Below are 21,048 nucleotides of genomic sequence, written 5' to 3'. Positions count from 1 at the left end.
ACCAACTGGGTCAAATACAGCTGGCCAGTCTATTGGTTGATCGTCACTGTCCCTGGTCAGAGGTCAGATGTAAAGACAGGTAAATGCATGTCCCTACAGCTCCTAGCCAAAAGTTTCGGTGCATGTGCGTTGTGCATAATAAAATCATTAAAACAATAAAACCTACATGGTTACATGTATGTATGTATGTATGTATGTAATGTGTATGTATGTATGTATGTATGTATGTAATGTGTATGTATGTATGTATTGATGTATGTATGTAATGTGTATGTATGTATGTATGTATGTATGTATGTATGTAATGTGTATGTATGTAATGTGTATGTATGTATGTATGTATGTATGTATGTATGTATGCAATGTGTATGTATGTATGTATGTATGTATGTATGAATATCTATATATTGTATGTATGTCGTATTTGACTATTACATACATAGATAATAACGCATTGGCGCAGGGGATAATTAAATCCTTTTTGGCCTCATATTCTATATTTAAGGGTAGTTACCGAGATGACATGAGTAAGTTACTTATGAGATGTGTATCAGTGTGATTTCAGCTCCATAGTTTATTACCATACATTTTCATACGTATTTATGTTTCCTGTCTTTTTCTTCAGAATACATTAAATGTTCAATATCCTCTGTGTACACATAATTTGATCGACAAAACCGTTATTCATAAAGAAGACGTCATATCTGTACATTACCGAGTCCAATGGATATTTGGCAAAATAGTGGTTGATTTCATAAATCTCTATCTAGTGCTTTGTATATACGAGGACAACCACTTCTGAGGAGATCCTTTACTGAAGATTACATCTCTCTTGCATCGTCACAAAGAGGACTGCCCCTCCCAGACTAGTTTACTGAATAAAACCTAGCACGTTAATTTCTTTGTTTTGTATTCACAATTACTTGAGAAGTATAAGCCACAGGGTCAAAACTAGGTGGCGCTTACTTAATTTCCAGAGTTTAATTTCTTGTTCACCTACAATTCTATATATTTTTTTTAAATTATATATCTGAACTCTTCTATGTTTGCAAAATATAACATTGCATTGAATCTACTAAATGAATAAAAAATGTTTTTAAAATCTAGAGTATTAATCTTGTGATATGTTTAGTGGCGACATTTAGCAAAAACAAATAGTTCCTAGGTGAGTGTCACTTTATGTCCATAGGTTTCATAAAATAACATATTTAACATATTTGTTAATACTTCTTCTTCTTTTTTTAAATTTACATAAAGATTAACAATTCCTCATTCAAACAATAGTACATTTAACAATTGTTTGTGTTTTACTACATAACAACGTGAGTACCAAGCTTTTGAAACAAAATTGTTAACTGCCAAAACGTACAAGAAAAAGTACAAATAACATGTCCCAAAGTCTGCCTAAAATGCTTGTACCTGTCTTTGGCCTTCTGCTGCTACCTGTCTTTGACCTTCTGCTAATGCCTGTATTTGACCTTCTGCTGATGCCTGTCTTTGACCTACTGCTACTACCTGTCTTTGACCTTCTGCTGCTACCTGTCTTTGACCTACTGCTACTACCTGTCTTTGACCTTCTGCTGCTACCTGTCTTTGACCTGCTGTTGCTACCTGTCTTTGACCTTCTGCTGCTGCCTGTCTTTGACCTTCTGTTGCTACCTGTCTTTGACCTTCTGCTGCTGCCTGTCTTTGACCTTCTGTTGCTACCTGTCTTTGACCTACTGCTAACTACCTGTCTTTGACCTTCTGTTGCTACCTGTCTTTGATCTACTGCTACTACCTGTCTTTGACCTACTGCTGCTACTTGATTCATTGATTTAAAGGAGACCGGACACCAAAAGACATGTAGTGTGTAATGGATTAAGTCAGCGTCAAAGACCGCATTACTCGAACGCACGGCTCGCTGCGAGTCACCGGTCAGCTGCGCGTCTTAGCTTTGGGATAAAAACTGAAGTGGGCGGGATTATGCATGGATCTGAACGAAAGCGAGGCAATACGTCATCGGTGAGAGTTATCAAGCAATACCGGTACACGTGTTGATTCTTTGGTTGTGCCTTTTAGTCGTCGTCTTTTTTTTGTCTCCAGGTTTATCGGAAATTTAATTTACATGATAATTAGTGTTATTATATACTGTCGACGTAATTATATGATGATTAACTGCGCAGTGTTTAACGGCAACAGTAACAGCAATGTATCCCAAGAAACGGCCAAAATCGTGGTTTCGATTTCCAAAAAAACGAAAGTTGTTTTAAAACATGGACGCATTATTGTCGTCGAACACCAACTAAATACAGCAGGTTATTGTACATTTACTATGTGAAAATTAAAACAAGTATGTACTTAGATATACATTAAATAAAGTTATTGCAATTTGTTCACATACGAATATTTAAACTTCACATTTATTTACCTATAATTACCAAATTAATTTTCACCGACAGCCCATAACGACTCCATACTAACGTCTCTTGGTCTCGTTGGTCTGTTAACATAACAAAACAGCTTCAAAACGTGAATTATTACGTTAGTTAACGATGTTTATCGTCAGTTCAGTATATTGTCTTTCAAATTAAGGCAGGAACAACATACGTACTCTGGCCAGAAGGAATGATGGTTAATTAGTTTTAAAGCTAATGTCGATTATTAAAGCATAATAAAATTGTACTTTTCAATGCTTTCTGTATGTCATATTAAAAATACTCTACACCAAATGATTGTTTACCTACCCTAGGTTTCTGCCAGAGGGTGCGGAGGGTAAACTTACATGTCTGTACTAAAAAATCTCAGAAATTAATGTGTATCTATATCTATATATATATATATATATATATATCTATATATATATATATATATATATATATATATATATATATATATATATATGTTTTATTTTTTCGATAGATTATAGTAACATAATTGCTGTTTAAATTTTTTAAAAGTGCATGAAATAAAATGTCCAATAAAAAAAACATTTCAAACCTATAACTACCCAATATACTCCTTTGAATATATTTAGTTTTTACAGGCCCGTAGGAACGACTTTGGGAGGTGGTGGTGGTGTGTGTGTGGTGGGGGGGGGGGGGGGGCACTGACGGACCGGGTATAAACTCTACATCAGATTTTGGTCACAATGGCAAGAATTAGTGTGCTAAAAAAAGCTCACAAGTGTGTGTGTGTGCTGTTTTATTACGTACTCTCAAATTATTTTCTGGCAGTAAACCTGGTACCTTTGGCAGAGGTTGAAACAATTGGTCGTCTAATTTTCGACTGTTACCATAAAATAATATAATTAATCACTTTTGGCATCTAGCAATTTAAAGCAAATTAACAATAGTTACCACATGGAATAAGCATCATATATTATTTTGTTTTACCTGTAATATATTTTCATCAGGACTTCCTTCTTCCTCCATGAATGATTAAAAAAAATAACACTGGATATATTGTAATTATTTTTATTTCATTCCAATATATAACAAATGTGTTTTATGTCAGTATGTGGAGCAAACTACCTGAAACAGTTGGTTTGAAATCATGATTACAAAATCCTAAAGATAAAAGGAACTGGCTCCTAACCTCACCCGCTACATATTATCTACATTTGTACAGGCCTGTAGGAACGATATTTGAAGTGTGGGGTGGAGGGGGAATACAAGTGAAGGATACAATCTAGATTTTTATCTTTGTATTATCTTTATTTATGTAGAGTAGTGAAAATTTAAAACATAGATTTTCATCCTTGAGTGTGTGATAGAGAACAAGCCCCTAGGCCCGCCCCTCTCCAGTTCCTACGGGCCTGTTGTATTTTATATTAATAAATGCAAAGACTACATAATAATATTGTCGATAAGACATATTAGTTGTAAATTGATTGTCAGTATGTCGCAACAGTATAATATTTTCCAACATTTCTGTGTTTCTGTACCCGGCTGTGGACAGTTTCGGCAGACTGGTAACACATTTTCTTAATAATTAAAAAAACACAGTTTAACCAAACACATTAAAACTTGGAGGATAACTAGTTAAGCTAACAAAGAAAATTGTGCTAATTTAGTATTTTGTTCAATTATTATATCTTGCTTTGGTGAGGAGGGGACGCTTTTTGCAAATTTGCGAAATCGGTCTCTAAAATATCCACTGACGTGTCATATTTACATCTACGGTGAACAAGATTTATGATGAAATATTATTACATTTTGTGCTTTCCTTCTAATTTGGTCCATTTGCTTCAGTTTACATTAAAAAAGTCATAAAAAATTATGTTATAAAAAATGCTTGTATGCTAGTCTATGACCGTGTGGCTTCCTCGTCTTCGTCGGCAGTTGATTCATCCGAATTTTTGTCTATGACAACATTTCCCGGATTAGGGACAAAGTCTCTGATAAGTGGTTCAAACTGACACTGTTTGATGCCATTAGCACCAGCTGGACACAATTCTTCGTCACTCGAATCGCTAAATTCGTCCATGCTGCTTGGTAGTTTCTTCAGTTTTCTCTCGTTCAGACGGATCCGGCTTCTCAAGATCTGTATTTCAGCACAGCACTACACCTTCAAGGTCTATCGACTGTCAATCTAGGGGTTTTCTTGACGGGATGCAACCCATCTCGTCCCTTTAAGCTGTGCACCCAAACGGCCTTAACGAGGCCACTCGCGTGGACATATCGATCGGACTTTAAACTTTTAGATCTGCGTTCAAAATTTTATGTCGAAATTACTTCTTCTTTTTTTAATATTATTAAATAGTCCGATCCTCTCTTCTTTCTCTTATTTAATTTTGGACTGTCGTTCTAAAATGCTCCAAATTATATAAATATTCGGCCGAGCAGTCAATCCTTTTTTATTTTTGGCTTGTAACTTTTTAATTTTTTTAATTTATTTTATTAACTTTTTTACTAATTGCTATTTTCAAAATTCTGCCCATTTTCAACACCCCCCCCCCCCCCCCTCCATCCCGAGTCAGGCCACTGATCTTATCGGAGGTCGGACTCGAGATGGGCGTGTTCGAAACCCTAGTGGTATATGGGCACGTTAAACTAGTTATCATCATCATCATTCAGTTTTCCTTTCATCGATGACGTCACGGGTCTAGCTCATCAATTGTCGACAGTTTCCGGCAAACATCGGAGATCGGCGAATTCCCCCACCCCCCACCCCAACCAAGACTGGCACGCTTAACTTGGTCATTAAGGGGAGCGCGGTAGTTGTGGTTTATGACGGCAAACAAATTCATTACGCCGTATATATGGTTTGGTGTCCGGTCTCCTTTAAATCAGAATTATTGTCTTTAAAATAGCCATACTGTTACCATCCATCACTGTTACTGTTGGTGTGGGGATGGTGGGAGAGATTAATCCTCATCTTGTACGCTTATTCAGACATACTGACGTACCCGCGATTTTTAATGGTTGTTTGCCCTGTGATAGAGGACTTCCATTGTATCACATATTAAATTTTATGAATGCTCTAAAGAATTTGTAGAAAATTAAAACAAGGAATAGCGGTACACGAAGGAAAACATCATATGGCAGGACCGGTTAGAAAAAATTACATCAAACAGAACATTATCAGGTATGTTTAACCCTTCATAGTTAATATAGAATGCACAATAGTATAAGATGTAATGTTAAGTGTGATTTTGGCAACGTAATAATAATAATATTATATTATAATATTTATTAATACATTTTTTGGTTGTGAAATATAAATGGGAAGATAACTCTTTGAGGCTTAACTAGTAAACTTGAATGTTCACATAAATTGTCAAAATGTTATACAAAGGTTTTATGTTAACCAAAGTGCAACATTTCTTTGTGAATTTTCAACTTGGAGCAATGTGTACTGTAGATAAAGCAAACTGCTTTTGCAATTTTGTTTTCGTTAAGACAATTTTTTGAACTGCAATATCATGAATATGACCAATATTCACAAAACATCGTAAGCCTAGTTTTACACTTAAAAAAAAAGGGGGGGGGCAGGGGGAGTAGTTTGGTTATCATATTATTGTGTGTTGGTAGACTTTGAGAAAAGACATACTCCTTATTTTGCCTACAAAAAAGTGCAAAGGGGTTTATAAAAAACTTGTCTTTTAATTGAACCGAAGATGATATCGGTCTGACATTCACGGGCAGTTCCGGTTTTGCTGGACCGATCAAAGTTTTAATATTATTATTTTTAATAAAGATTTCAAGATATACGAAAAACAATAAAGATGTTTGTAAAGTGATCTCCTAATGTCAGATACATTTTTGTTATTTCCATCTTCATCGAATGAATCGATTGCTGTGATAAAATATTATCGCCAGCTGATAAAAAGTAGTTTGTTTTTGTAAAGGCAGTGTATATATTATTTGGCACTCAAGATAAATGATTTTAATGATAAACACTACCACTTCCGTTGTTTTTATAAGCGTTCATATCCCCTCAAAATGAAAAGTTTACAATATTTGATAAAGAACTGCTGAATAAACAGAATAACAGAAAGTAAAAATCATCAGTTTCAACCAATTATATCTGCAAATGAGGCCAAATTATCAAATGATAGTTAGTGGAAACAAAAGACAGAATGACCGTTGTGATCACGAGATTGCCGAATCCGTAAAAAATAAAATGTTTTCATTGCTTACATAAAATATAACTTTTATTGTGTCTATCAAATATACAAATGGATACAGATATTGGACAAAATAGAGGCTGTTAAAAATACTGTTAAATTACGTTACGGTAACTGTCGTAAATGTTTTGTAAATAGCTTTTTCGTACACAACGCGGCTTGTTTCCTTTGATGTCCAATGTGCAGACTGATCATTATTTTTTGTGTGGAAAAAAGTGCATTTGGAAATAGCGGAGATAGGTGCTGGAAAATAAAGAGGGGTGCTCAAAAATAAAGGAGGGCGGGGAATGTGAAAGGAGGGCGGCAAAATGGAATAGCAGGGCATTTGTTATTTACCCGGTAGCCATCATTTCTAATGGGTTTTTTTTTTAAATTTCTCCGATGAGTGTTAAATCGTAGATTTATGTTCAACTAAGTTACGTTTACGACCATATTTGAGAATAAGGTGCTTCTTGCACGTAAACATAAATCTTCAGCAGACTTAAGAAGTACTAGTCGTAAATGTAAATTTACACCTTTCTGTGAATATGGGTCCATGTCTGATTTAAATCGGCAAGTCATGATTGTCAGTAGTGCAGAGTGCACATTAAGTGAATACTTTTCTTAATGTGCAGGGCAAGTTGCTTCCCTCGTGCAAATTTAAAATGGCGTGCACATTTTTTATGTTGTCGTTGGAAGATTTATTTTGTTAACATTTAGACTACTGGATTAATTTTTGACAAAACCATGTTGAGTGGATGCAAGTTTATAATTTTTACTCTCATATATTCACTTAAATGTTTTATAAATCAAATAAAGTACATATTTCAGTTGGTAATATTATTTTTGTGTGTTTTTCAAATTTTTATGATATTTTAGATCAGTTAATGTTGATTAAAATTAGTCAAAAAATCGAAAAAGTGACGTTTACTTATGAGCATTTGTAGCCAGCTGCTCAGTATTTGTCCATTATTCCCAATAGCAATGGGTTTTTGACTAGATTAAAAAAAAAAAAAAAAAAAATACAATGCATATCCCAATTAATATTTGGTGATTTTTATTGTTGGCAAAACAATCAAATTTATTATCAAATTAGCTGTCACAATCAGCTATCGATCCCTGAAAATTACTGCAACGTGCCGCAGTTGTGAAAATACTTGCCAAAAACCACTTTGTCTTCCATTGCCTGTTAATAAATCAGTTCCGGTGAGTGTTTTGTGCAACACAGCGGGAAATATGAATTGGGGAATGCACTGTATACAGTGTACAGTATGTCAATTGGCTGTTGTCAGAAGGTTAATAATGATGCAAGTACTTCAATCGGGATTTAGTGAGTACGGTAGGTTATACATTTTTGGTTTGTATGTCCATTTATTACACTATTTCGGTTGAGAAATGGTTGAAACATTGTGCCACAAGTTTTGAATACCAACTATATATAGGGTGGGTTAGGGTATGTAACAATATTCGGCAGTGACTGCGGTTTGACGGGTGTGATGACGTCCATATAGCGCCTGTAAAACATATCTCGTGGCACGAAAAAACGCTCGCCGTACAAATTTGCAGGGTGAAAATTTTATATTGTTAACTTAAACATAATTTTTGAGAAATTGGAACTGAAACCAAACATTTTCGTCGAGAAAAACAAAACAGTGTTTTCATTGGATGTATATAAGCAGATGTAACAATGTCTATCGGAATTGGAACACTTTGGCCTATTTCTATTCGTAATCAGCCGAAGCATTCCTATTATCACAAATTTGCAGAACGTGCGGACGAGGTATGTTGCTTTTGTAGTAATCTGGCAAATTAATTGTAACGATGTCAGAATAAAACGATATTGCTATGTTTATAATTTTACTTGTTTACCTACTAGTAACTCCCTGTTGTATTTAATTATCGGTTTTACTTTCAAAATGTTCGCTTGTTGTTAGGGGACGGAATTTAGGGTTTGCCAACATGAAGTGAGGAAGGTTAGTAATTAAATTTAATGACGGTGAAAACTTCAAAAGAGCAGTGATTAATAATTAACTATTTGACAGTGGTGGTTATATAGTGATAGTTATAAAGTTAATCAGTGAGAATGGTTAGTAATTAATTATTAATGAACAGTTAAAACTGTTAAAAAAACGTGGTAAACTTGTTAATAGGACTAAAATGAAAAGTAAGGATGGTTAGTATAATTATAAATGACAGTGAAACATGAACAGATATTAATTTATTGTTGTACATTATTATCAGTTTTGTGACATAAATTTACATTTTAACAATTATGTTATACTAATTTCTGAGGAGAGCAATGACTCTCACAAAACTAATTCAGGGGAGCTTATTTCAGCTCCTGAAGATTTTACAAACTGCAGTCACCGTTTCGGACGTAGAAAGAACCACACTTTCTACGTCACTTCGGACTAGATTGTCAGTCATGTGAGGGCACATGTTTATTTAGACATACTGGGCTTTACATATAGGCCCAAAATAATCACGCCCAAATTAAGTACAAACATGCTGACCTCAAAATATTTCACCTCTAAACAATTTCACCAAATTTTCTAAAAAAATATTAATTATTACTTGTAAGTTTTTCGCTAAGTGTGGCAGAGATAACCCTGAAACCAGTGAAATGTAAGTTTAATTACATTAAAATAACTTGAAATTACTTTTTGATTATTGACAAGTTTCCAGCAGGTATTAATGACAGTACTGGACTAAAACAACCTTCCTGCAGTCAGAAAAGACAAAAGTGTTGATGTGCCCAAATTACTGGGATCTAAAGCAGGCATCGAAATAAGCATTGTGTCTGGTAACCCATGGGTTAGCACAACTATATTTAAAAGTTAGAATTCAGTTCCTCTTACTACTACTTTTAACGCCCTTACATGTGTGCCAGATGATTTTCTAGTATACATGTTGAAATTCTTGTCGAGAACGAAACACCGTTCTCGACCTTTCTTACATATGGTAACCTCCCAGTAACCTGAACGACCGTTCTCGACTTATTTTGATGCCTGTAAAGCCCTGGCATGCCAAGGTAACAGAAGAAAAAGCACACACACTTCCAGTGCATGTAATTATCACAACAGACATAGGAGCCACAATGACTATTCAACATATCATAACATCCCCCTTTTATAAAAACAAAATCCAAAAGTACACGTGTACATGTCTTATATATATATCTCCAGTGTCTTTAAAACCTTAGATGTTGGCATTTATAAATATATATATATATTATATTAATTAAGTTTTTAAAAGTTTAAATAATATGATTTAATACATAAAATAACTCTTCTATCCAAAAATGTTAGAACACGAATAAGAAGTTTAAATATTAATTAGTACATTTACGGTATTACATAATTTACGGGTTACATTAGATCATCATCATCATTTGTGGTTTGTGAAAAGTACTTGAGACAGATTTATATAAATGTTATAAATTAATATTCAGTTTTTACTATAACGAAAAACAGTGGTATGGTACTTATTTAAAATCATCATAATGATGCAATAAACATTGTATTTCCACTAATCATTAGATCATCATCATCATTTGTGGTTTGTGAAAAGTACTTGAGACAGATTTATATAAATGTTATAAATTAATATTCAGTTTTTACTATAACGAAAAACAGTGGTATGGTACTTATTTAAAATCATCATAATGATGCAATAAACATTGTATTTCCACTAATCATTTAAGTAAAACATTATTACTGACATTGTGTGAAATATACCGGAATTACATGTATACCCATTTCCGTGAGTATTTAATTAATTTATATCCATTTGAGGTTAAAGCATGCTGTCCTGGGCACACATCTCAACTATCTGTGCTGTCTGTTCAGGTCAGTGAGTTAGCTGTTAGTGACAAAGAAGAGGGTGTAGTGGTGTTACCCACTGAGTTGTTAAAACTCACTCTGGGTGAGAGCCGGTACCGGGCTGCGAACCCTGTACCTATCAGCGTTATGTCTAATGGCTAAACTACCACACCACCGAGACCCAAGAATTTTATTTAAATTTTCAGTAAATTTAAGTCAAACAACATTTATTAACTGCACAGAAATAATCCCTTAAAGTGTACTCATGTTAGGGGCAGGACATAGCCCAGTGGTAAACCGCACACCTGATGTGCGGTCGGTCTAGGATCGATCCCCGTCGGTTGACTCACGAAGGGGCAGGACGTAGCCCAGTGGTAAACCACACACCTGATGTGCGGTCGGTCTGGGATCGATCCTCGTCGGTTGACTCATGAAGGGGTGGGACGTAGCCCAGTGGTAAAGCGCACACCTGATGTGCGGTCGGTCTGGGATCGATTCCCGTCGGTGGGCCAATGGGCTATTTCTCGTTCCAGTCAGTGCACCACTACTGGTATATCAATGGCCGTGGTATGTGCTATTTTGTCTGTGGGATGGTACATATAAAAGATCCCTTGCTGCTAATGGAAAAATTTAGCAGGTTTCCTCTCTATGACTGTCAAAATGACCACATGTTTGACATCCAATAGCCGATGATTAATAAATCAATGTGCTCTAGTAGTGTCGTAGGTTTTTTTTGGGACTCATGATAACAAACTTTTACTGCACAAACATACAAAACTAACTGATGCAAGTATTGTTTTTATAGTTAATTGGTCTTTTCATTATCTTGCTTTCACATGTGATTTTACCAGTATGTGTACTGATCCATGCGTACCGGCCTCGGTGGCGTCGTGGTTAGGCCATCGGTCTACAGGCTGGTAGGTACTGGGTTCGGATCCCAGTTGAGGCATGGGATTTTTAATCCAGATACAGACTCCAATCCCTGAGTGAGTGCTCCGCAAGGCTCAATGAGTAGGTGTAAACCACTTGCACCAACCAGTGATCCATAACTGGTTCAATAAAGGCCATGGTTTGTGCAATCCTGCCTGTGGAAAGCGCAAATAAAAGATCCCTGTCGTAAAAGTAGCCTCTGTGGCGACAGCGGGTTTCCTCTAAAAAACAGTGTCGGAATGACCATATGTTTGACGTCCAATAGCCGATGATAAGATGAAAAATCAATGTGCTCTAGTGGCGCCGTTAAATAAAACAAACTTTACTTTCATCCATGCGGTCGCTGTCAACTCTTGCACATCCAGCCATAGTTGTATTAAAGGAGAGGACAACTAAGGCATTTGGCCTGGTATGCATATTCAACGATATATAATGCACATTATTGCTTAATATCAACACGTATAATCGTATAGTTAATTAATAAAACGGTTAAATGTCACGGCTATTATATATAACAGGCACAGCCATTTTGTACCATCTCAGTGAGTACACCCTCTGGCGAGCTGGTGGTTACGTAATACTTAACGCGTAACGTCAGGAATGAGCTTTAGAAACACAATCTACCCGTTTTTTTGCGGGATGATAAATAGTCATACATTGCAATGTTCTGTAATAATACACATCCCAGTAAGCCAGCAATAAGTATATCCAGCACTATATATATTATTTTTCAATACAAAATAAAATACCATTGTCAAAGTGGCTACACAACAAGTCGAAACAATGAACAATGTTTTGCCCATGCATTAACCTACGTACTGAAATGATACACGGACTGTTTTCTTAGTGTTTTCTTAGTTAATTGGTCTATGCTGTTAGTTGCTTCTACCTGTGATTCCTGATTGGCAGGTGTGTATTTGATTGGTAACCAGATGAGCCAATTAATTGATGCTGTCTAGACACAAAAATACATACCGGTATTGTGGAATATTACCTGTCGCCCCTAAAATTGTAATGGACATGGTTTATTACTGTAAATAGTTCTGTAAAACTATTGATTAAGTAGACTTTTCCATCTAAAACCACAGAGCTGACCAATTACATAGTCCTAAAGAAAAGAAAATTATCACTTGGGTATCGTGGGTTATAGTTTTTGCTCCAACGTAGCATATCAATAGGCCTAATAGTGTACATTTTTCCTTTGGATTATTAAACAGAGAAAAATACTATAACCCCATTTTGTTCCGTTAATGCAACTTGAAATATATTTAGTTAAATAGTTTAATATATTATTATGTCATTTATGCTGTTTTACAAGTCAGGTTGATCAAAGAAAAGCGCCTTGTCGAAAATTACTGCTTTTGTTTACACTGTACATACAGGAGATGGTCAGGAGCTGACGTCATTTCGCCCCAAGCTATCCAAATGGCTGGCCCCAGTTAGCAGGAATAATCATGGTTTTTTATTAACTCTAAAATTACCCGTTTTTCATTTGCTAAAGTGTCAGTATGTGTTGGTGGTCCGGGTATGCATCTTTCCAACACATAAGGCTCTTGTTTGAGTTGACCCTACCTTTAAATAATCTATTGGGAAGACGTTTTACAAGACAGCGATGTTATTAGGAATAAATTGGATAGTTTTATATATGGCAACAATTGTTAATATACAGGCATGGTTCCTTGAATGCTTATGCTTTTTATGCTTAGAAAATAAGGATTTCCCAGGAGAAACATCCTCCCAGACAGGCGTTCTGGAGCATTAATCAAATACCAGGAATGTCCCACGGAATGGTAAACGGACATAATCCACCTGGACATAACCCCACTGGAAAAATCCCCACTCGGACATAACCCCACACAGAAATAAAACCCACTCAGACGTAACCCCACTCGCACATCTCAATATATAACAAAATCTTATCTTGAGTATTTCTTTTTTATTCAAACAAGTGTAGCAAATACAATATATCTACTTCCACCTGACACAGTGGCCGATGCCTTTCAGTACTTCGGGAATGGACTTGATGTCATCACGTCTGTCAGTGCAGAGGTTGTGGAGCTTAGTCTGCAGCTTCGTTGTATGGTGTCGTACACGTTTTGCAGGTCGGGCACCATGCTGTTTCAGAAGTCATGCAGTAGCAACCTGGGTTTGATCCTTCCGAATGCTATCTATTGCCTCCAGATGGTTGGGTGAGCGTATCCAGCTAGTTTTGTAAAAGAATTGTTCCACCCCTCACATATGTTGTTGGTTCTGGATCCACCTTACAATGTGACGGTGTGCATATTCCAGATGGATGGTGTGTACATAAGAGGAATGTGGCGCATACAAAGAGGGGGGACAGATCCATCTAATTGTTGAGGAGGCTGAATATGGTGATAAGATCCTGACACACATGTGCTGTCGAAATACTTGAGCAAGAGCTCCAGCCCATCAGCGGCGTTGTCACGCAGATAGGCCATCCCCTCTGGTACATCATCAACTGGTAGGAATGCCAGCCCATGAAGCATGGCACAGAAAAGCTTAACATCCTTTTCTTCCCAATAGCATTGAACAAGGCTGAGAATCTGTATCTTTCTCCACATGCTCTGCATCAGATGGTAGAAATGTCCATGAATATTGACTTGTGGACCAAAGGTTGTTGTTACTGCATTCATCACAACTTGTTCATAGTCAAGGGTGACATTCATGGGATCAGGCTGGAATCCGAGCTCGCTGCAGCGATCCTGAATCAACATGAATAGGTTCTCCTTATGTGGATTGGTGCTTGTTTGGTAAAAATGCATACTCACACGTCACAGCTGACTCACCGAGTGCAACACCTATCACATACAGCTGAGTGAACAATAGTGGAGCAGCGATGAACATTCCATCCAGAAAGCATGACTCGGAACTGGCAAAGTGACGTAATCCGTCCCCAGTCCCGAACACTTACTTATGATCAGAGGAATCGACACCGTTGTCATAGATGAGAAATCGGTCTCCATCATTTGAAGTAGTCCATTCGATATCTAGTGTGATGTCACAGAGCGAAGTAGGCTTCTTGGACATGTGTTTAGCCCATTCTCGACGCAGTGCACGTTTGATGTGATCAGGTTTACCGAGTTCTGCCCGTACACCTATAGGTATGTCAATGATGAAATCAACCAAGAGCTGATAAGTGTATCACATGATGTGCTGGCATGTTCCTTGATGACTGAACGCAGCTTTGTCACTGCTACCGACTGATCCTGTGGATCCTGCCTTGATGTGTGGAACTAATGATGGTCTTTATCTGGAAAGATACAAAGTGAAATATTCAGGCACTTAACTTAGCTGGTGATATAGTATGCGGTAACTTCGGACTTGGGTAAGCTCGGCCTGATAATCAATGGTAAGCAGTGGTATTTCTATACATTCACTTATAATTAGATGTGGGACGAGATTACCGAAGTCCGAAGTTGCCCCCATTCGGCGATATAGTTTCATATTTGCTTTGCCTGAATTACAATAATAATATTGTATTAGTTATGATCACATAATTAACTTCAGTTCTAAAGTGACACTGCCTTTACAACTAAATGCAGCCGTGCTGGAACACTCCCATCGGATATTCTTCCTGGTGTACTTCTTAGTAGCCTTCATGAATCAGCTTGAGACCACCCTTGTTGTTCTTGATAACCTTCATAGTTGTATTTTATTTGATCAGTACTGACAGATTTCAGGAAACAGAAGGGAAGGGAACTCTATTAACATGCCCATATCCCAACGGTTCAGGCACACCAAACCCCAGACTTGGCCATCGCCAGTGACCAATTCTGGGGCAGGAGAAGGAGGGTAAATTTGAGGTAGGCAGAATTTTGAAAAATTTAGTAAAGTTGAGAAAACAATGTCTGGTCAAAATTGAGGCCAAACAAAAAGTTAAAGGTGATTGGAGCAATTTAGACGGACTGCCAAAAATAAAGGGTGTCGGACTATTTACAAAAAAAATAAACAAAGTTTACTAAGTGGCGTCCAAATTATTTCAAGTCTGACCAAAAAAAGTCTATACTTACGGGGACAATGTAGACTAGGGAGTTGGGCACTACAGCGAGTGGAAGAAGTCTGTTGACCTAAGGTTTGGAAGAGATGGCCGTTGTGTCTGTCTTCCAAAGACCTTCTTAGTCATCTGGTGGATGGTAACGTGATCCATCTCTGGTAGAAGGAGAGCTTGGTTTACCATGTCGAAATGTAATGCACACAGCAGCCTTTCGTGTTCTCCTGCATGGTGACACTTTGGATGGCAAACTCCCCTTCATTGGCTCGAATGAGATCGTCTTCGCTTGAGTGAACAACCTCTTGGTGGTGTTTTTGGTGTGAATGTTGATTTTGACAAGATTGACGTAGCAGGGGTTGAGCTTGCCTCCCTGCAGCATCCAATCTTGTCCCTCATCCCCTGCCGGAGCTGGTCGTGCCTTAGAAGAGGAGGCACCTGGCTGGTTGTCTGCCTTCCTCTTTGACGGGCCGGCAACTCGACGTAAAGTCGGTGGCCGTACCTGAGTCGCTAAAGCTGGTGTTGGGGGCTGGGGGCTGGGGCGGTTCTTTGTCCACATTACTGTGTCCAGGTCCGCCCCTGGCACTGTTGACACGTTGGTAGTCATTTCGGCCGGGGCCTCTTCTGTCTTCTTAAGTGTCCTAGGCGCGGCGATGGGCGGCTTTCAGGAAATGAATAATGACATAGTATTCTTGGACCTTGTAAGGGGTCCGTCCATCTGATGTATAATTTATGACTTATAGCCAATCAAAAATGGGAAGCCCATAATACATGATTTCCTTGATCTCTTTAACTCTCAGAAGATTTTTGCTTAATTATATTGAGTGAAAACATGACCTCCTTAATCTCTTGATCACTAAGTTCAGATAATCCTTTGTAATGGAGATCAATGCAATACTTGGCCTAATCAAAATACAAATGTCAACTTTATTCTTTATCATAATCTATTTTATCTCAATTTCAATTTTATTTATAATTTTATTCTTCCAAAATAGAATTGTCAACTTTATTTCATATCTTTCTGTTTTATGTGTAAAATAGTCACAGTGTGTTTTGTCCATTATTCTTATTTGTTAGTGAGGTTTTGTCTGGGTGGGGTTTTTTCCAGTGTTTTTTTTTTCCAGTAGGGTTTTTTCTGAATGGGTTATGTCCTGGATTCCCACAGAACACAGGACGGTTGACAGGTCTGAAATAGTAACATTTCACAACAGTTCTTCAATCTTGTGTTGCTGCAACAGAAGGTAGTACTAAACCAAATAACTTTCGGCTGGGTCAAAGTTCGAGGTGCACCCAACTTTTAATAGAGAAGTGAACACCACAAGTCCTGTGATTGGTTATAAATGTGAGTGTGTTGGTTGTAAAAAAAATTAGTTTCATCTGGGCTACAAATGTATGCAATTTTATTTCATCTAGTACCACTGTGTCAAGTAGCCTTGTGCTTGGAACATGTATGGGGTACCTGTAAAAAAAAGTAATCAAATTTTGTGCGGAACTAGGGTAGTCATAGACGCTACCCGTTATCTCAGAAATGAGCAGCTTGACACCCACTTTTTGGAGTTTAACTTTAAGGGTGAGGGGTGGTAGTATTTATATCCGTGGTGTTTATGTCGATTGATACGTTGCAGGTAGGAGTTTTAGCCACATATGTTACTATTGTCGTCTATGGGATTTGATTTGGTAGTATACACCCAGAAGGCTAATAGTGTAAACTATAATCAAGTTTCATCAGTTATCAAACTTATGTCACGACTAGCTATTTAGACTGAGCATTTATATTAATCTGCAATAAACACATACATTTTGTACGAGTGGTTCACTTCACAAAATAATATGGTCTTTTAACGGGTTTAGCAATCTGCAGTGAAGATGAGTAATGTTCTGTACAGTAACGGGTTTAGCAATCTGCAGTGAAGATGAGTAATGTTCTGTACAGTAACGGGTTTAGCAATCTGCAGTGAAGATGAGTAATGTTCTTTACAGTAACGGGTTTAGCAATCTGCAGTGAACATGAGTAATGTTCTGTACAGTAACGGGTTTAGCAATCTGCAGTGAACATGAGTAATGTTCTGTGCAGTAACAGGTTTAGCAATCTGCAGTGAACATGAGTAATGTTCTGTACAGTGTCAAATAAAGGTGCATGTACTTGTACGTAATTGCATGTTTAAAGCAATCTGCAGTGAAGATGAGTAATGTTCTGTACAGTGTCAAATAAAGGTGCATGTACTTGTACGTAATTGCATGTTTAAAGCAATCTGCAGTGAAGATGAGTAATGTTCTGTACAGTGTCAAATAAAGGTGCATGTACATGTAACATGTAAAGCAACAGTGAAGATGTAATGTTCTGCAGTGTTAAAGCATGTACTTGTACGTAATTGCATGTTTAAAGCAATCTGCAGTGAAGATGAGTAATGTTCTGTACAGTGTCAAATAAAGGTGCATGTACTTGTACGTAATTGCATGTTTAAAGCAATCTGCAGTGAAGATGAGTAATGTTCTGTACAGTGTCAAATAAAGGTGCATGTACTTGTACGTAATTGCATGTTTAAAGCAATCTGCAGTGAAGATGAGTAATGTTCTGTACAGTGTCAAATAAAGGTGCATGTACTTGTACGTAATTGCATGTTTAAAGGGACAGACCCTAGTTTCAGCTCATGAAAATGCACACTAAGTTTGGTTAATCTACAAACCTGTAACACATTTGACTAAAGAAACATGAGTCTGTCACTTTGAAATGGTGAAATATCCTCTGAAAATAGACTAAAACTCGACTCCATAACTGTTACTTCTCAGACGCACGTGCATTTTTAAAAATATAAGAAATGCATTTTGTGATATTAAAAACACCAGGATGACCAAAAACACTTCGAATGTACGGAAATGAATAATCTAAACAATATAATCCAAGTAAAGTGTGATTTCAGTTATCAGAAATGGCTCTAATAATAATAAATATGCCTTAGTGTTTAAAAACTAGGGTATGTTCCTTTAATGCTTTACAACAATAATAATAGTAGCTGTAGCCAAAATACACTAGTTACTGGTATGTGTGTATAAGACTTGCGATCCCAGATTTTTAGTAACTGTCTTTCTGTACAAATGCCACAACTGTTTTATAACAAAAAGCCAATAAATTTGCATAATGTTTTTGACACAATAAGTACCGGTAGTATTCATGTCTATAAGGTGTCCATGTGAAAATACACATGTAGTTTGCATTCCTGAATCCTGATTTTATCTAAGTACACTGCAGATGTATGTTAAATAATACATACTGGGCTTATTAGTCTCCTACAGGTCCAACCAGAGGGGACATTAGGTTTCATTTCTGCCGTTACGTCTGTTTGTCCGTCCCTCCATCTGTCTGTCACACATAAAGTTTTCCAGATTTGTTTTCAGAATGACTTGAGATATTAAGCTAAAATAATTTTGTGTATAGCTATATTTTGTACTGTAACAGATTAAGTGTGACTTTCATGGTGATTTACCCATTTTTCAGTTTTATGGCCCTTGAACTTGGGCGATATTTTAACATTTGATTTCCTGATCTTTTGTTTTTTGCAATGCCGTTTTATCATGTACTGTTACAGATCAAGTTTGACTTTCATGGTGATTTAATCACTTTGCAAAGAGTTGTGGCCCTTGAACTTAGGAGATAAGAAAATTGTTTGGGCCCAGTAGGGGACAAGTATTGATTTAGCAGTACTCTCAGAACGCTGGTTTATTTCACAAATAAACAATATTGAAAAAAATACTTCATTCAAGTATTAATCTTTCGTGTGTAATTACCGGCCTCGGTGGCGTCGTGGCAGGCCATCGGTCTACAGGCTGGTAGGTACTGGGTTCGGATCCCAGTCGAGACATGGGATTTTTAATCCAGATACCGACTCCAAACCCTGAGTGAGTGCTCCGCAAGGCTCAATGGGTAGGTGTAAACCACTTGCACCGACCAGTGATCCATAACTGGTTCAACAAAGGCGATGGTTTGTGCTATCCTGCCTGTGGGAAGCGCAAATAAAAGATCCCTTGCTGCCAATCGGAAGAGTAGCCCATGTAGTGGCGTCAGCGGGTTTCCTCTTAAAATCTGTGTGGTCCTTAACCATATGTCTGATGCCATATAACCGTAAATAAAATGTGTTGAGTGCGTCGTTAAATAAAATACTTCTTTCTTTCTTTCGTGTGTAATCAGCCATTTTAATTTTTACTCTTAATTATTTTTATCATTCAGTCATAATGTTATTGTTAACCTACATGTGTATTTTTGTTTCTCATCATAGTTCCAAATGTTCGTTGATGACATTTTAGGTAATTCCCCTATCAAAATTGACTGAAAATTTACACACCCATTCTTAAACATACCGGTATATATTAAATTAGTGTAACATTTTAATTTGGGACTTCTCCATTTCTTTGTCATTGCCAATAGCATTGCTAATATTGTTACTAAAACTAAACTATTAACAAAATGTCTGGTTTTATGTAGGGTAAACCAATTCACACAGTATGTGTTTTTCCACAGATTTGTTTTGTTCCTAGTAAAACAGGATGCATTCATTGATAAAACTGAATCGAAAATTAGGGCATGATAAATAAAAATCATAGCAATCTGACTACAGTTCTGTAGAATTGTCTTATTTGGGACTTCTCCATTTCTTTGTCATTGCCAATAGCATTGCTAATATTGTTACTAAAACTAAACTATTAACAAAATGTCTGGTTTTATGTAGGGTAAACCAATTCACACAGTATGTGTTTTTCCACAGATTTGTTTTGTTCCTAGTAAAACAGGATGCATTCATTGATAAAACTTAATCGAAAATTAGGGCATGATAAATAAAAATCATAGCAATCTGACTACAGTTCTGTAGAATTGTTGTCTTATTGAAGGACTTCACTTTTATTCTATTCCAACCATTCATTCATAACCAATACTGTAAATCCTGAAATTAATGCGATCATAATATTAACGCGAAAAATGCGAGTTTGTGTTATTCGCATTAATAATATGACACAGTTATTTCTAGGATTTGTCTATGTGTCCCACATTATTAAAACAAAAAAACAAACAAAAATTAAAATTCTAACATATTTATAAAACAAAACTGGAAAACAATTCATCATAGACGAGACAGACTAATTGTCCTATAGTCCAGTAGGGTTTTTGGCCACCCAGTCAAAAGCCGACATGATCCATTGCAAGTGAATGGGTTTTAACATGCTAATCCTGAGGTTGACTGTTTCCTTGTTTTTACTGTTCATGTTCACTGCAAATTTGTTGGCATACCACTGGGTGAATTGTTAATTCATTATGACTTCGAAATCACCATTCACAGATAAGGTACATGTATGCTAATTAATGTTTAGCCAGATTTAGGTAACTGTACACGTTAAGTACATGATTGTTGCAAAAATATGCTTTGAGTTGATCTCACCAAAAAATCCGGGACTAAGCAGATTAATTGATGTGGACACTGATCTGTTGGCGAGTTGATCTCATTGAAGACAGCTGATTTAAGGGAAAAGTACACAGACGTGTATTGTTACTATTTCAAAAGGAGGCCACTCGTATTAATTTCATGTCACATTTTAGTCTGCCCACCATCACTCGCATTAATTTAGGGATGCGTTAATTTCAGGATCCTCAGCTATTCATAAAATCAAGTTATTAACAGAAAAAAGCTACTCCATGTGAGTCCCTCAAA

General features: G+C 36.8%; 1 protein-coding gene across 2 annotated transcripts in view; it reads left to right on the top strand.

The window, feature by feature from the left end:
• The first annotated feature begins 5,504 nt into the window (after nucleotides 1-5,504).
• Nucleotides 5,505-21,048, top strand: part of LOC121384632 (influenza virus NS1A-binding protein homolog) — an 89,049-nt gene continuing 73,505 nt past the window's right edge. Inside the window, exon 1 of one of the 2 annotated variants that reach the window (XM_041515097.1) lies at nucleotides 5,505-5,568. The gene's annotated coding sequence lies outside the window, so the exon portion shown is untranslated. The remainder of the gene's footprint in view (nucleotides 5,569-21,048) is intronic. The other variant, XM_041515098.1, reaches the window with a different exon arrangement.

This window comes from Gigantopelta aegis, chromosome 10 (genome assembly GCF_016097555.1).
Source record: "Gigantopelta aegis isolate Gae_Host chromosome 10, Gae_host_genome, whole genome shotgun sequence".
Taxonomy (NCBI): domain Eukaryota; kingdom Metazoa; phylum Mollusca; class Gastropoda; order Neomphalida; family Peltospiridae; genus Gigantopelta; species Gigantopelta aegis.
Note: the sequence above shows the minus strand (reverse complement) of the source record. Positions and strands in the feature narration are given on the sequence as shown.